The sequence below is a fragment of the Lathyrus oleraceus genome, chromosome 7 (assembly GCF_024323335.1).
Source record: "Lathyrus oleraceus cultivar Zhongwan6 chromosome 7, CAAS_Psat_ZW6_1.0, whole genome shotgun sequence".
NCBI classification, from domain to species: Eukaryota; Viridiplantae; Streptophyta; class Magnoliopsida; order Fabales; family Fabaceae; genus Lathyrus; species Lathyrus oleraceus.
The window spans coordinates 436,168,947-436,185,418 of record NC_066585.1 but is presented as its reverse complement, the minus strand read 5'-3'; the positions used below and the strand labels follow the sequence as shown (position 1 = coordinate 436,185,418).

The 16,472-nt window shown below is 39.6% G+C and overlaps 1 pseudogene; it reads right to left on the bottom strand.

Annotated features, from left to right (window-relative positions):
* Positions 1–7,070: 7,070 nt before the first annotated feature.
* Positions 7,071–7,170, bottom strand: LOC127109174 (uncharacterized; annotated as a pseudogene).
* Between the last annotated feature and the right edge of the window lie 9,302 nt (positions 7,171–16,472).

The following is a 16,472-nucleotide window of genomic DNA, read 5'->3' as shown; positions in this document are numbered from 1 at the left end:
CGCTGCAGCTCTCTTAAGATCGTTTAAACCAAAGATCCGGGAATGAACGGTCACCGAGGTCAACAGCTCAGCTGAGGTGACTCAACCAGAGTGGATACTCCACAAAGGAAGAGCTCCCTTAAAAGAACCTCGTCCGACTTGTGGTATGTCACGTCGCCAAAAACATGTTGACCTAACATGAAAGGCAACATGAGACCACGCTAATCCTAGGTGTATACTCGGGTCTGGGTTTTAGCCCCACTCAGAACACCCACCCCAAATCAAAGGAACCAACCTGTACAGAGTCAGCACAATGATAATATGATGCATGCAAACATTTATGCAAATATATACATAGTATAATCATAAATGCAATAAATAGAGCAATAAAAGCAACCAAAACTACCCTAGAGAGCGCTAGGATTGACTCGCTTAGGGAAGATGGACCAACAAAAGGTCAACTTTGTCCCCATCAAAGTCGCCAGCTGTCGCATCCGTGAAAAACAACCGGCGGGAAAAGACAAACAAACAGAGCCGCCACCGTGCGTTATTTATCCCAAAGGAGGGAAAGGAAACGCTCGAAGTAAACCTGGAAAGGAAATGGTCTTACGACCGGAGATTACAAGGTACGGGAGTCGGTTACGCAAGGGGAAGGTATTAGCACCCCTCACGTCCGTCGTACTCGACGGGATCCACGCTCAAAAGAATAGAATAAGGTTGCTAAATAACTGCTCAAAGAATGCACACACACTGGAATCAAACACAGATGGAAGAAGGAGGAAGATGACTCGGCAGGATGTCGCATCCTGGTCCTACGTAGTTTGTCAGAAACAAACATCAGAGTCAACATAGTTCGGGGATACGGGAAACGGGCTCGCTAGGATATCGCATCCTATGCCTACGTATCTCATCTGGAATGAGAATCAGAGCTACCGTAGTTCGGCTAACGCACGCCAAAACAAAACACACGCACAGACGCTGAGACGTCAAAAGAAACACACAAATGGAAACAGACTGCCAATGGCTGGTCTTACGTCTGACTCCAAACAACAAACACAAACAAGGAAACCGAATGCCAATCGCTGGACTTACGTCAGACTCCTCACTCACACACAAGAGGTTAACAAACAGACAAGCTAATAGGGAGTCTGGAACTCGAGCCTAATAACTGTCAAGCACACACACACAAAAAAGAAAAAGGGTGCCCGGAGAGATCTCGCACGATCTCCTGCCTACGTACCTCATCTGGTATGAGGATCAGGGCAACGTAGTTCCCCTTAACAGGGGAGAAACTTTCTCCTAACCAGAGACCGGGAAATAACAAACTAAAAGGGAGACTGACTCGAGCCTAATAGTTGTCATGCAATCCACAATAGTCCTAGGTTGAGGTATCTAAGCAAATCCTAACTCGCACAGGCAGCAAGTCAACAACACAGCAAGTAAGCAAACGGGTGAACAGGTATCACACACTATATGCAAACAAGAAGGCTCACACAACATGGTTGGGCTTTAGTCAAGGGGTCAAATCAACCTCGACAAACAAGCCAACTGGAAAGGGGTGTTGTTTGCTCTTAACCCTAACATTGAGAGTTAGGGTGAAGTAGATGAAATGGGAGGTGAGGGTTATGCCTCATGGCTCTTATCCCTGGCCTGAGAGAGCTTGAATCAAATAGAAAGTGTGGGAGTTCAGAATGAAGGAACACTTCTCCACATGACTGACACAACAAGATCTTGGGTTCTTATTCACAATGCATCAACACATGGTGTGAGAAAAGTGAATGACACAACTGAATAGCAGGGGATGGTTTGCACATCCATTTTATCTGCCAATTGCCTCTTGAGAGGTCTTTACCTGCTTGGCACAAAATTAAACATCCACAAACATTGCCTCTTAAGGAGGGCTTCAGACAGGTGCCTGCCAAAGTAACATGACAGGTCTTCCAGACTACATGAAGATCAAGGAATTATACCTCAATGGTAAGCAAACCACAAGCAAGCAAAGCAAAGTTCAAATGAACTTAAAGCAACTTAGGTACCTGTGTAAACAACTAAACAAATCAGTACAAAATCCAGACAATAGTCAACAACAGTCAATATCAAACAGACAACCCAATATGCAACACATAAGCCATAAGCACAAGTGAGTTGTTCTCAAAGCCTACAAAACAAGCAAATGTTAGCCAACAACAACAGATGATCAAGCTCAAATGAAGGAGCAACATCAATCATGGAGATGTATACTTGAACCTGAAATTCACAACTCAAATGTAAGTAACAAACCACTAGGTCAAAGCCTAGGGTCAAAAGTAAATCAAAAGGCCAAAACAGAACTTGATATTTAACATGGATCATATTTAATCAATCAAGAACAAGTCCTAAAAAGGACCAAACCAAAATCAATAGGCAAGTTCACGCAATAGGCAAGAGAAGTCAATGACCAATTCAAGGCACACATTTGAACATTAAGAATGAAAATTCCCAATCAAAACAGAAATGATTCAAATAATTCTGGAAAAATTCATGAACATTCAACACATCTAACATGATCATCACACAAAAAATCAGAAGCATTAGAAGTCATTTGGCATGGAAATCAAATTGCATAAGTTGATCATCAAATTGTGTGACACAAATTGTCACACCATGCAAACACAAGCATAAAACAGAATTGGTACATGAGAAAAATACCAAACCAAGCCTAAAACATCCACCAATGTGTCTAGAATCAGCATGTAAAATTTCATGTCCATTGGATTAAAATCAAGCATTTCACAATAGAAATAGCAAGGCAAGGTCACAAATGCACATGTGTTTAATCAACCTAGAGCAAATAAAATTCCAGCCATGCACAACTTTTGAAATCATGATCATAAAACACTAGACAAAACAAGGATCATTTTGCAAAAAATTGGGAGTGATTTGGAGCATTTTTCAATTAGTTATGATTTTTCTAAGTTAGCATACCAAATGAAATTCAAAAATGAACAAAGCACATGGAAATGGAGGGAAAACATGAAAATATGATGAATATTTGAAAATGTGGCCTCGCTGGGATTCGAACCCTGTCCAAATTTGAATGAGCGTGCGCTTTGGCCTGAAACGACACCGTTTCAATGTGAACCCTAGCCTGGGCGCAGAACCGTCGCTATGTGCAAAAAAACCGACGCAATTATCCAGAAACCGACGCTATCTATGAATCTTCATCTTCTTCATGATGAAGAAGATGAACAGTGAAGAACATTCATACGTTTTCCAGAAATTTCCCCAGAAAACCACAAACCGTACATCATTTTAAAGCTCTTTTCATGGTGAACACGGATCAAGCCATGGCTAAACACAAATCATCAAGAATAAAGAGAATCGACAGAAAATATTTTTGGATGCAAAACTTCAAACGCACATAACTCAGTCAATAATGCTCCATTTCACACGATTTTTGGCTCAGAATTCTCAACAAACAAAGATCTACACGAATATGCTCATGAATTGAAGAATAATTGAGATCGAATTTTCACCTTCTTGAAGAGCAGATTCTTGTTTTGCACGTTCCAAGGCTTCAAATGATCCAGATCACTTCCAGGATGCTTGTGGAGATGATTGATGAAGAATTGGAAGCTCAAACACATGTGGATCCAACTGAATTTGAATTTGCCATGAACACCTTCAAGCTTCAAGCATGGTTGAATCTGGCACGAATTCTTCAAAGTGCACGTTGAACCTTACTCAAAACTACTCCAGGATCAAGAATCATGCAAGGAAATGAGTGTTTGTGTGAAGAATTTGGAAGTTCTTTGTGAGAGAAAATTTTGATCAAAATTCCAAATCTAGATCTGAAAATGTGTGTTGTTTATGAAACAGTTGTGATTAAGCTTATATATGCCTTCTTAATCATTCTGAAATTAACACTAAGCCATGTTTAATTGGGATTAAGGGAGTATAAGGTGCATGCACAAATTTGCATTTTCACCTCATGCATGAGATGCACACGTGAACAGTACACACCAAGGCCCAAATTCATTCAAAATTACATTTCAAACACAATGGCAATGGTAGAAAGTCCATACAATGCACCATTTTTAAATTTCCAATTTTCCCTCCAAAATTGACTTGGATATGCCAATGCTCATGTGATAACATTTCATGCAATGTGATGGTTGATTTGGAAACCTCATGACATGATAAGAACAATGCAAAAAGAACCACCAAATTTGGAGTTTTGGTTCAAAAGATATGGCCATTTGAAGTTTCAAGCACACTTTGCAATGATTTGATCATAACTCCTTAACCATTCATTAGAAATTCATGATCTTGGACTTTTTGGAAAAGGGAGAGAAAGATCTTCAACTTTCATGTTGGACAAAATTTCATTTGAATCTTATTTGATGTTGGAAAGTTGAGTTCAAGTTGGTCCAAAAACTTGCCATTTTTGGAAACTTGAAATTACAGGTCACTTTCCATTTTTGGAAACTTTTGATCTGACTTCAAAATCTTCAAGGTAGATGTTTGATATGTTGAATGAACCTCTTTGGGACATGAATGAGATGTTGAAACTCATTTCTCCACCTCCTAGCCCTCAGTTGACTTTCTGTTGACTTTCTGGTTGACAAATGACTTAGAAATGCCCTGATCAGCCTGAGCCTTAACCACTTGAGGAATTGATAACATGAAATTATATCACATTTGAAGACTTAATTCAATTAGATTATATTATCATTTACTTTAATTTATCCCATTTTATCAGATATTATGCAGTATTTCTTTTCTATTTACATCAGGTACCCATTTTGAAACAAAAGTGAAAAAGGGAAGAAAAAGAGGTGTAGAAAGGAGTAAAAAGGAAACAAATATCAAAGACCAAGCCCAGCCCAAAAGAAAGCGCATGTTGTGCCTGTGACGGGCGTCACAAGGGTTGTGACGAGCGTCACACTAGAAGCATCCCTGTGACGAGCGTCACACATGGTGTGACGAGCGTCACACCATTCCACTAGCTTTTTGGCGCAAGTCACGCTCTCAGAAGAATTGAAGAAGAACGTTGAGAGAGTTCGTGTCCTATGCCCACGCCGTGTATTTAGCCATGCTGAAGACTCGTGGGAAACGGAATGCAGTTACCAAGGCTATTATAAATAGCCATCTCACAAACCTAAAAAAGTCTCAGTTTTTGCACGCTCAGTTTGCCGAAGCTCTGCCAAATTTTCTTTTCACGCCTTTGCTTATTTTTCTTCCTTTCCAGCAACTTAGCATTGTTTATTTTATTTATTTCTTTTGTAAGCTTTACATTCTTTTTCCCTTGCAAATTTACCTTTCCAGTTTTAGCTTTTAGATATTTTTCGCATAATAGTTTCTACACCGGAAACTATTGTGCAACTTTATACCGGATTTAACCTTACGTTATATTCCAGTTTTATTTCCTTGATTTAATTTACTGTCTAATTGAAGAATCCAAGAACAAATCCTACCGGCTTGTGGTGGAGTGTTCAAGACCATTGTATTACGCATTCAGGTTCTTTAATTGTTATTTAATTTTTAATGTTTTATTCTATTGTTTATTCATATTGCCTGCCTGGAATGAGTCTGTTTATGCATGATATAAATTCTTATTTATTTAGCATGTCTGGCTAATTTGCCTAGGTATCGGTATGTAAAGTAAGCAGAATAAGGGATCAAGACTGAGTCGGTCTATTTAAACTTAAAATCAAAATCAATCTTTTTACGGTTTCAACTTACAGGTTTAATAACAAGAATTTTTTACAAAAGTAAAAGACATAAAGAAGTTAAAATCAATAGAGCGAGAGTTTGAGATTTTAACTGGACAGTGTAAGTTAGGCATTAACTCTAGATCAGGGAGAGAGCAAGTTTTAGAGTTAATTAAATTCTGACCTTTTCCAAAAAGTATTTTTAAAGATTGGATGTGAGGACGAGAGTTAAGCATTTGGATTTAATTATATAACCTAAGTCAACAGAGCGAGAGTTTGAGATAAGGGTGTTTAAAACGGTCAGTATTTTCTTAAAAGGAGTTTCTGCAACTTTATTGTTTTCAAAATATGGTTTTTGACTTAATTATAAGTGACAGCAACATTAATATAAAATCATGGTTTATTCAACAGAGCGAGAGTTTGAGATAGAACCTTTAACCAATGAAGTTAACCGAAACGATTCATTTTAAAACCAAGAAACCGACAAAGACTTGATTCCCTAGTTTTGACGAACTACATACCGATATCCGTTTTATTAATATTTAATCTAGATATTAGTTTAGCTCTTAGTTTTTCCCCAAACAATCGAACATTTTCACCTTAGATTTACGTAGTAACCTTAGATAACGGTATATCGATTCATAAGTCCCTGTGGGATCGATATCTTTTAAAACTACGCGATAGAACTGTGCACTTGCAGTTTGTATCCCATTCTCGACTCACCCAGTCGAGCGATCAAGTTTTTGGCGCCGTTGCCGGGGACTTTTATTCAATCGATATCGTAACTCTTCCGTTACGCTGTAGAGACTAAGGTTTCTTTTTCTTCTATTTTCTTTCTTTCGTTGATTTGTATGCCACGCACTCGCTCTCAAGGCGAACCGCTCTATTTACGAATCAACGATATCGAACTATATCTCCGAGTCTTACGACGAATTCGGGAATATCGTGCTGAAAACAATCTCCCTCCTATAAACCTTCCAGATTTCAAAAACATTTTTCCTTCTTTAACCGAGATGGCAGAACCAGCTCGTGCTCTTAGAGATTACGCCGCTCCATCGCAAGATGAACCGCATTCAAGTATTGCTCCGCCCGCAATCGAAGCAAACAACTTTGAACTTAAACCTTCATTGTTGCAGGCTGTGCAACAGAACCAATTCTCTGGAAATCTTACCGAAGATCCAAACCTTCATTTATCCGTATTTGTTCAATACGCTGATACTGTTAAAGCTAATGGTGTCACTTCAGAGGCGATTCGACTTCGTCTTTTTCCTTTCTCATTAAGAGATAGCGCTAGAAGATGGCTTCAATCTCTCCCTTCCAACTCAGTCACCACATGGAACGAGTTGAAGAAAGTTTTTCTTGCCCGATATTTTCCGCCAAGCAAAACAGCTATGTTAAGAGCCCAGATAAACGGATTTAAACAGAAAGACAACGAGTCTCTTTTCGAAGCATGGGAAAGATACAAAGACATGATGAGACTTTGCCCACACCATGGTTTGGAAGACTGGTTAGTAATTCACACATTTTATAATGGTCTCTTATACAATACAAGGTTAACAATAGACGCCGCTGCAGGTGGTGCACTAATGAACAAACCTTACGCTGATGCTTACCAGCTTATCGAGAGCATGGCCCAAAACCACTATCAGTGGGGAACCGAACGAACGAATGTGGAAAAACCTCAACCGAAAACTGGCATGTACGAGATAAGTAACCTTGATCACGTCAATGCAAAAGTGGATGCTTTGGTCCAGAAAATTGAAAGTTTAAACGTATCACCTCCAGCCGCCGTGGTTGCTATAACTCAGAATTGCGAGGTCTGTGGAATCCAAGGCCACACTCCTGCGGAATGTCAACTCTTGACTGGAATCCAAACAGAGCAAGTAAACTATGCTCAAGGAAGCCCCTATTCGAATACCTATAACCCAAATTGGAAGAACCATCCAAACTTCTCATATAAGAGTAATAATGCTTTATACGCACCTGGACAGTCTCCAAATCAAGCCCCATCTATATCTCCAGGATATCAGAAACCGAATCCTAACAATAATACCCCTAGAAAATCCAACTTGGAAATCATGATGGAAAACTTTATAGCTTCCCAACAACAAACCAATAAAGATTTCTTAAACCAGAACATACACACTGGCGAACAACTAAAACAACTAGCAAGCAAAGTAGATGCCCTGGCTACCCATAACAAAATGCTGGAAACGCAAATATCTCAAGTAGCTCAACAACAAGCACCTACTGCTGCACCAACTGGTACATTCCCTGGACAGCCCCAACCCAATCCGAGAAGCCAAGCTCATGCAATTATATTGAGAAGTGGAACGGAAGTGGAAGGACCGTCTGACCCAAGGATAGAAAACCAAAACCCTAAGAAATCTACTGAGGAAAGTGAACCTAAGGAAAAGGAAGAGAGTAATAAGGAAACCCTAGAAAAGAAGGAACCTTATGTACCTCCACCACCTTACAAACCACCTATACCTTACCCTTAAAGGCTTGTTAAAACCAAAGATGTAGGCCAATTTAGAAAATTTGTTGATCTCCTTAAACAATTAAACGTTACAATTCCGTTTACCGAAGTTATCACGCAGATGCCCTCATATGCTAAATTCTTAAAAGAAATTCTTTCTAATAAGAGGAAACTTGAGGATAGCGAAACCGTTACACTCCCTGCCGAATGTAGCGCTATAATCCAAAACATGCCCCCTAAACTCAAGGATCCGGGTAGTTTCTCTATACCCTGTCACATAGGAAAATTTGTCATCGACAAAGCCTTATGCGATTTAGGAGCCGGAATTAGCGTTATGCCTTTATCCATATGTAAGAAACTGGAAATGGGAGAATTAAGACCGACCAAAATGTCTGTGCAATTAGCAGATCGTTCCATCAAATATCCTGTAGGAATCCTTGAAAACGTTCCCGTACGCATAGGTCAGTTTTACATTCCCACTGACTTCACAATTATGGACATTAGAGAAGATGATACGACACCTATTATACTAGGAAGACCATTCTTAGCAACTGCCGGTGCAATCATAGACGTAAAACGAGGACGACTCACCTTCGAAGTAGGTGAAGAGAAAATTGAATTCATTCTTTCCCAATTCTTGAAAGCACCTGCAATAGAAGATACATGTTACTTCATGGATATCATCGATGAATGCATAAAAGAAGCAGAGTCAGGAGAAGACAAATCATCAGACTATCTTTTAGAGGACAAATCTAAACAATGCCTAGCAATAACACCGGATCCTACGCAGTGTCTTAACAAACCAACCCCTGATTTGAAAACACTTCCCAAAAATCTGAGATATGAATTCCTAGACTTAGAACTTGAACGACCTGTGATAGTTAATGCAGATCTAGGAAGACTCGAAACAGAAAAACTCCTACATATCTTAAGAAAATATCCAACCGCACTAGGATACCACATCACCGATCTCAAAGGAATAAGCCCTTCTATTTGTATGCACCGCATCATGTTAGAAGAAGACTGTAAAACCTCTAGGGAACACCAGAGAAGACTAAATCCGATCCTAAGTGAGGTAGTAAAGAAAGAAATAACCAAGTTATTAGAAGCAGGTATTATATATCCTATATCTGATAGCAAATGGGTTAGTCCTGTACACGTTGTACCAAAGAAAGGAGGCATAACCGTTATTGAAAACGAAAAAGGAGAAACTACAACTAAACGAATCGAATCGGGATGGAGAATGTGCATTGATTATAGGAAACTAAACAAAGCAACCCGAAAAGATCATTTCCCTTTACCATTCATTGACCAGATGTTAGAACGATTAGCTAAACATTCACATTTCTGTTATTTAGACGGTTATTCAGGCTTCTTTCAAATACCAATTCACCCTGATGACCAAGAAAAGACAACATTCACATGCCCTTTTGGTACCTTCGCTTATAGACGAATGCCGTTTGGTCTGTGTAATGCCCCTGCAACTTTTCAAAGATGCATGATGGCAATATTCGCCGACTTTCTCGAAAACATCATGGAAGTATTTATGGATGACTTTTCTGTATACGGACAGAGTTTCGAAGAATGCCTTGAAAACCTGGAAAGAGTTCTGGAGCGATGTGTAAAAGTAAACTTAGTACTTAATTGGGAAAAGTGCCACTTTATGGTACAAGAAGGCATTGTTTTAGGACACATCATCTCGAACAGAGGAATTGAAGTAGACAAAGCCAAAATAGAGGTAATCGAAAATCTTCAACCCCCAAGAACTGTGAGAGAAGTACGAAGCTTTTTAGGACACGCCGGTTTTTACCGACGATTCATCAAAGACTTCTCTAAGATAACTAAACCCTTAACCGGACTGTTGATGAAAGATGCTGAATTCATATTCGACGATAACTGTTTAAAAGCATTTCAAACTCTTAAACAAGCATTGATCTCCGCACCCATTATGCAGACACCAGACTGGAATGAACCATTCGAAATAATGTGCGATGCCAGTGATTATGCTGTAGGTGCTGTTTTAGGACAAAGAAAGGATAAAAAGCTTCACGTTATATATTACGCTAGCAGAACCCTGGATGAAGCACAGATGAATTATGCCACAACCGAGAAAGAACTCCTAGCAGTGGTATTTGCGCTAGATAAATTTCGTTCTTACCTGGTAGGAGCCAAAATAATAGTTTACACTGATCACGCTGCTATCAGGTACCTTTTAACAAAAAAAGATGCTAAACCTAGACTCCTAAGATGGATCTTGTTACTGCAAGAATTCGACTTAGAAATCAAGGACAAGAAAGGAACTGAAAACGTAGTAGCAGACCATCTCTCTAGACTTGAGAACCTTGAACCAGAAAGAACATCCATTAATGATGATTTCTCGTATGATAAACTCATAGCTACTTTGGAAGAGAACAACTCCGACATGCAAGTAGAAACCACCTTAGCTATATCTGTCATACCATGGTACGCTGATCTAGTCAATTATTTAGCTGCCGGAATAGTTCCACCTACTTTATCTTACCAACAGAAGAAACGATTCTTCCACGACATAAAACACTATTACTGGGATGATCCCTTACTTTTCAAAAGAGGCCCCGATGGTATTTTTCGTCGATGTATACCCGAAGAAGAGGTAGAAAATATAATCCAACACTGTCACTCTGCGCCTTATGGCGGACACACAAGTACATCCAAGACCTGCTCTAAAATCCTACAAGCTGGCTTTTATTGGCCAACTATATGGAAGGACGTACATGCGGCTATTAAGGAGTGTGACAGATGTCAACGCACGGGAAACATATCTAGACGTGACGAGATGCCACAAAAAGGTATTTTGGAAGTAGAGATTTTTGACGTGTGGGGGATAGACTTCATGGGACCCTTTCCATCCTCTTTCGGTAACAAATACATACTCGTGGCAGTTGACTACGTATCAAAATGGATCGAAGTTATAGCTTCTCCAACAAATGACACCCGAGTAGTAACTAGACTCTTTAAAAATATAATATTTCCGAGATTTGGCATCCCAAGAATAGTAGTCAGTGATGGTGGATCACACTTTATATCCAAGGTACTCGAAAAACTACTACTTAAATATGGAGTGAGACATAGGATAGCAACACCTTACCACCCTCAAACCAGTGGACAAGTGGAAGTATCTAACAGAGAAATCAAGCAAATACTAGAAAAAACGGTCGCCACTTCAAGGAAAGATTGGTCATTGAAATTACCAGAAGCTTTATGGGCATACCGAACTGCTTATAAAACTCCCATAGGGACGACCCCATTTAAGCTCATTTATGGAAAATCCTGTCACCTCCCGGTAGAATTAGAACATAAAGCCTATTGGGCTATTAGAAATTTAAATTTGAATTATAAAGCCGCCGGTGAAAAGAGAATCCTTGACATAAACGAATTAGAGGAACTCAGAAGAGACGCCTATGAAAATGCCAAAATCTATAAAGAAAGAACAAAACAATGGCATGACAAGCGTATATCAAGGAAAATCTTCAAGCAAGGCGACGCAGTACTTTTATTTAACTCTAGACTAAAGTTATTCCCGGGAAAACTACGATCCAGATGGTCAGGACCTTTTCATATCACTAAAATCTTTCCCAGTGGAGCGGTAGAAATAAAAGGACAATCTACAGAACCGTTCACCGTAAACGGGCAACGTCTGAAACATTATCACTATGCGGAAACCAACGAGGATTCGCAAATTCTACACTTAGACGAAACGCCCCCAGGACTCATAGACTATATTTAACAGTTTCTTTGTCGAGCTTGCGACATTTAAACAAAGCGCTTAGTGGGAGACAACCCACAAATTAATTTGTTATTTTATTATTCTATTATTATTATCAATTCCCTATTTTTCTCTTAATTATTTCTTTTAATTTCTATTTAGTATTCATTATTGATTTATTCAAAAAAAAAAAAAATATATATATATATATATATAATAATTCTTTTCTTCTTTCGGCATTTGGCCAAATCCTGACTTAAACTCATGTTTCTTTTCTCTAGCTAACACTAACCAGATGGGACATTCTGATCGTATGGGTATCAAGTTCAGAGGAATGGCTCAGAAACGAAAGTTTGAAGAACTAGCCGCTAGAGAGATGCTACCTAGTTTATATGCTGATGATTGGGCTATGACTGCCCTTGGACTGAGACAGAGTGTCCTGTTTTTGCTGAATCAGATAGGATGGGAGACCTCCCCTATCCTGAGACATTTCACCACCTACCGGAGACTCACACTAGAATTCCTTAGTTCATTAATCTATCTACCTAGCCATGGAAAAGGAATTAGCAGAGGTTTTATCCAGTTCAGAATGTTCAATATGGAGTACCAATTTAATATTAGAGACTTCACCAACCTTTTGGGTTTTCCTACCTCCTTTGATACATTCACTGTAAGCCAGGAAGAACTTTTTGAATATAGAGAGCTTGAACACTTTTGGGGTAAGCTGACTGGAAATGATGAGCCCGAGGAACATGAGTTTCTCTCTGGAAACATACATAACCCGGCTTTTCGCTATTTCCATAAGATCCTGACCCACACTTTATTTGGGAAAAAGCCAAATAGTACTTCAGTTTCACGTGATGAACTCTTCATCATATTTTGTGCTTCCCAGAACCGTCCAGTAAACGGTGCTACTTTTATGTTAGCTAATTTGGACCACCTTATCCAGGATGAGCGAGCACCCATTAGAATAGGCGGTTTGATCACTATGATAGGTAATGCTATTGGATTACGTCAGCCTATGCTTGACCTTAGCCCTTTTTGTGGCATTACTACTATGAGTATACCTTTCCTCTTCAACACTATGTTTATAGCAAACATAGGGTCTGATGAGTTCGAGCTTATTATTGATAACCAGGTTCTCTGCCTATTCACCATGCCCGATCCTAGAACTAGTGTTCACAACCAAAGGAACTGGCTCTATAATCTGAATGAAACCCCAACTCCTGCTGGATCCACTGAATCCATCCAGGATTATGAGATTTGTGATGACTATGAGCACTATGTTGACCATACCTCTCTTGCTGAATCTGACCCTCAGACACCTTCCGGCTACTATGATATTGATCCTCCTCCTCAGCCTGTCCTGACCGAAGAATCAGCCATGCCTGATCTCCGACATCATATGCCAGGAACAGATATTAAAACCGTCATTGAAGCCTTGATGTCAGAACAAGACGCCCTCAGGGAAGATTTCCACAGCTTGAGACTTGAAATCCTAGAATACATGAGCAGCACGGCAAGTCAGTTACGTATGTTACGGCATCATGTTAACTCTTTTGCTCCTCCGGCCAGAGATCCGAAGATAGATGGAATTTAGTTATTTTTCTTTCTAAGTTATTTAGTTTTAGGCTAGATTTTTCATTAATGTTATTTGAATTCATGTTTATTTCTATTTCATTTCATTGCTTTCTTTCACTGTAATACATTATGATCATTTTTATTGAAGCTGTTTAGTTAATTTTATTATGCAATGGCTATTATGCTCTACTGTTGTTACCTATTATTATTATACAAAGCAAGTAAGCGTGCACAATACATTAAAACTGCAGACTAAAAATGATCATAAGCAAAATGAAACATTAAAATACGCTACCAAAGTAATTCTGTGAAGCGCTACTGAAGCCTTGCCAAAAAGGACTGTGTGACGAGCGTCACACACTCCATGACGAACGGCACGCAAAACGCCTGTTACGAACGTCACAGCCTTGTGACGAGCGTAACGCCCCTCAGACATGTGAACGTTAGGGAGCCGTTGGAGACGAACGTTACACTTTAATTTTTACCTTCCCCATTCATTTTTTCGTTTACCACACTTAATTACTCTTCAACCACTTTTTCTTTCTACCTTCCAATCCTTCTCCTATAAATACCTACCAAAACTTCCTTCATTCACCACAAACAATTCTCTCATATCAAATACATTTCTTTTTCTTTCCAAATCATCCCTTCAAAAATTCATCACAATGGCGGGAAATCAAAATTTCGGAAATATCATCTTCCGATCCGGAGATGACAACTATCAGCAAGAGCAATTCGAGCGCTTCCAGCAGCGAGGCGTCGCTTCCACCAGGTACCCCGATTTAACTTGTTTACAACAATTAGGCTTACTCCAAGGTATCGAGTGGATGCTCCGTAAAGCCGATTTAACCTTCCTTTGCACTCATAACCAACCCACCTACCCTTCCCTAACCTTAGAATTCCTAAGTTCTTACGACTACACCACTCCCGCCGGTGAGGGTGAATTTCTGACCGGTACCGCAACCTTCCGCATGTTTAACACCGAGTACTCTCTAACCCAAAACCAATTGAGTACCATGCTACAATTTACCACAGAAGGCCAAGTCCACCCCAAAATCCCTCCCGACCTAAACTGGAACACAGTTGGCGTTTTTGACCTTTTTAAGAAAATTTCCGGTATAGAGACCTACAACTGGGAAGAACTCCTTCTCTCCCACATCCATAACCCCACCATCCGTTATTTTCTCCGTATCTTGCAAAACACAGTTTTTGGTAGACCAAACAACAGCAAGGTCAACTCAAAGGAGTTATTTTTCCTCCAGTGCGTCTTCGAACCGCAAGCCCAGGTAAACGCCGCCTCCTTTCTCTTTCATCATATCCGCACCTTATGTGCTAGAGGCCGGCAACCCTTTATAATTGGTGGATTAATAACCTCCATAGCACTTGGCCTGAACCTAGGGGATAGACTCCAAACTTTAGAATCCCTACCTCCCCTGTCTATGGACATCAGCTATTGCCGTTCTAGCCGCCTGATTAAAAACAGAGTAGGCGGAGGCTATTATCTTATGGTGAACAACCAAGCAGTCCCGAGTGTTGTGCTACCCAATACCACCCTAACTGATGTCACAAACCCCGACCGCCACCTCTACGATCTTAGCGCTCCTGAAACCACCGAGCCTTCACAAACAAACCAGCAAACTGATGAGTTTGAAGAAATGGAACAAGGTGACCATCCGCCAACACAACAATCAGTCCCGCTCAACCCTTCCCGTAATGCAGCCGGCCCATCCTCCCAACGTCGTCGACGAAGAAGGCCTGCGACCAACGACGACATTATGGATGCTATCGATGGTATGCAGACACAAAATGCAGAGATGATGCAGATGATGCGTCAAATGCAACAGCAACAGGATGCTCGGAATGCCATAACCGACCAGCGGTTTACTGAATTGTTTAGCAGGTTCGACAACTTAGACATACGTCAAAGATCACCAGGGCCAAGAACCAGAGGCGGAAGGCAGCCTTAGTTGTTATTTTCTTTGCATTTCCATTTTGTATTTCTTTCCCTTAAAACATTGAGGACAATGTTTAGTTTAAGTATGGGGGGGAAACAATATTCTTTCCATTCTCATTTTTCAAGTATGTACTCTCCCTTTCATCGTTATTTCCCTTTTTTTTTCCCTATAAAAAAAAAAATAAAAAAAAAAATAAAAATAAAAAATAAAAAAATTATTTTAAGTTAAGTTCCTAAGTGTGAAAAAATTTTCTATTATCTATTCCCCTCAATTTTCTTGAGCCATAACAAAAAAATTTTTAACACACCCAATAAGTATAAAGGTTGCTTACTTTATAAAACTTGAGTGAAATCAAAACAAAATCATTACCATAACAACGCTCTGAGAACCTCAATATGTTAGATCAAGATAAGTACCTATTATACCGATTCCTTGAACTTTTAGTTCTATGGCAACCCCAAGTAGTTTATACAGAAGTCAGCACCATCTTAATAGCAAACTACGTGGAGAGCCGATGAATATAAGTGAATGATCCCCAAAGTAACCTAAGATATATAAATATATCAAGAAATGCACTAATTAAATTAGGTGATCCTTACCAGATCATTTAATCTAAAGGTTGCAGATCATGCAAAAGCACAATACGAAAGACCCATTATGAGTTGGTTCAGTAGGAATCTGGTACTGAACTCGGTAGGGCGGACTACGGTTCGATCCCCCGCAATTTGCAATGGACTGAATAATGAAGTTATCCGACTTATGTACCAGAACTTCTAGCTAAAAGCGGATCATAATCACTAACCGGTTACTCCACTATGTGCGCGAAAGGATAAAGGGCTTAATGTGATTTCGCTAGAATGAAAACGGGTAAAATAAGACTAAAGGAACCAGGATAGCTATCGTAGGGTACTTGAACTGATTGGCATAAAGTAGGGTTATCTAAGTTGTAACGGTAGTTGTTGATGTCAAGATTAAACTCGAGTCCTCCTAAACAAAAATCCATTTGCAACCTAGTACGAATTGATGTGTGCTTTGAAATT